At 34.9% G+C, this 2,253-nt stretch overlaps 1 non-coding gene across 1 annotated transcript; it reads left to right on the forward strand.

Moving 5' to 3' along the window:
* TRNAD-GUC lies at positions 1-72 on the forward strand. The gene has a single exon. It is a non-coding gene; the product is annotated as a tRNA-Asp (tRNA).
* Positions 73-2,253: the final 2,181 nt, after the last annotated feature.

Raw genomic sequence — 2,253 nt, forward strand, 5'->3', positions numbered from 1 at the left:
GTCGTTGTAGTATAGTGGTGAGTATTCCCGCCTGTCACGCGGGTGACCCGGGTTCGATCCCCGGCAACGGCGTTTTTTTTCCTGTTTTTATTTTTAATTAAATTCGGTACCTCATGCTCGCTCATAGGCCGTCTTTAGTTGGTATCAGATGGTTAAAAACGATGCCTACAAGACAACCTAATCTTTAATTATCTCTTTATTTAATTAGTTTTGTTGAGATGCACAATCTGCTACATGGCTTTTCTGGGACATGAGTTACAAGATTAGGCTCTCAAGAACTTGTAAGGTATCTTGCAGCATTTTGCAATGGTGGCTAGGTTTATTTGTAGTAAAAATTCACTGCAGCTAATTCCTAGAGCTAATTATGGTTTGTTTGGATGTGTTATGTACTTATGTTTGCAGATGTCTCTTCTTGAGTGGGGATGTTTGGTACATGTTTTCAAACAACAATTTTCAGTTTTTAAACAATATTACACGTATTTTCACACCATTTTTCACCTACACATATTTCCACACATATTTTCAAATAACAGTTATCAGTTTTTAAGTGTATATACCAAACACTCCTCTTCATCAATTCACCAAGAAGTAGGGTAGGCTAGTGTTCTAGTGCATGAGCCTTTATGAGGTCTACAATAGTTGGCCCAAAGTGTTTTTTTTTAGAAGGCCCAAAGTTTGTTATATCTCATTTGGTGTTGCTGTAGTAAGTAGAGCAATACCAGCTTAGTTTTTGCGATATAAATTTTTAATTGAAAAGCTTTGTAGCGATATGAGCGTTTAGCAAATTACAATGAATAATACTTTAAATTTTTGGACTAATAAATTATGATAATGAATTATAACGTTTTTCTCTATATGGTCAAAATTTCACTTTTAACCTCAAAATTGTTTTTAGCTTTAAGGACTATTTTAAAACTCTTTAATGAACTTACCAAACGTTTAACAATTTTCTTTAAAACAGTTTTAAGCCTCAGCTTAGTGGCTTCTTTTCTCCTTCTTTATTATTAATATTATTATTGTATGGTCACGAATTGATCCATGGCCCAAGAATGACTCAGACTATGGCCCAATAAGCACAGTACAACAGATTTGTTAGAGAATGAGTTGGAACTTGATCGCTTAACAAGCTAACGTTAATCACAATGAGAAAAGACGCCAATGAGATGACTTAAGACCACAAATTATGAAGAAAAAAGGATCCTCGGTTAGGCCCGAGGATTGTTTGTTTTATATATGCGTATTTCTTTCTTCTTTGAACAAATATTTCAGTTCTTCCTCACAAAGCTCTTTTTTCTCTCCTTTTCCCTCTTTTTTTCAGATCCTCACACATAAGGATCTTCATTTTTCTTTTGTATTTACACATAGATTAACTTAGTCCTATACCTGGAGGGCTAAAATCGCATTCTTAGGACTTCTGTCTCATCCAAACATACTAGTAAGTTTCTGCATTTCAATCTAACTGTGCCACCACTGTTCATGGTCATTTCCTCATTAATGCGGCTAGAGGAGTAGTTGTCTTGCTCACTCTTGCATTTAATGTGGAGGGGATAGCTTCTACCCCTTTCTCCTTTCATCCCTCTCGTAACCCATGCCGAGTCTACTTTCTTCCCTCTATGATATTTTAACTTCATGCGCTTCTTATGGTTACTGCTCATCCCCAAGGTCAGTTGGTGCTCATCTCGTGGTTAACCAATGCTTGTCCCCGAGATCCGAGATGCATCCTCAAAAATAATCTTAGCAGTCCATTTAAATGGGATTAGAGATCCTCGTCCACACAATTATTATTGTTTTATGTGAAAGAAAAAGTGCAGGAGGGGAAGGGTGGCAACCTCTACACATCCAAAGCAACATAAAAGAAGATGTAGACCAACATGCTCATTAGTAGAACTCAAGAGGACTCAAATCCAAAATCAAAGTTTTATTGGCCCAAGGCTTGGCCTTCAGACCACCTGTCATGTTGGTTCTTAAAGCATGTTTTAGCGGTGCTAAACACATCGAAAAGATGTTTCCATCAAAGTCTATAAACCTCTCTCTTCTTCCTTTTTTTTTTTTTTTTTAAGAAACCAAAGTCTAAATAAAGTGAAATGAAAATATTATTATGACATTTTATGATTTATTGGTTAATGGTCATTCTCTAAGTTTTTCATATTTAGATTGATATTTACTTTTTTCTCAAAAAAACAATATTGATATTTACTTATAGATATTTATAATTAAAAATATTTACAAATAAAAGAAACACTATCTACAATA

The sequence above is a fragment of the Quercus lobata genome, chromosome 7 (genome assembly GCF_001633185.2).
Source record: "Quercus lobata isolate SW786 chromosome 7, ValleyOak3.0 Primary Assembly, whole genome shotgun sequence".
Classification (NCBI taxonomy): domain Eukaryota; kingdom Viridiplantae; phylum Streptophyta; class Magnoliopsida; order Fagales; family Fagaceae; genus Quercus; species Quercus lobata.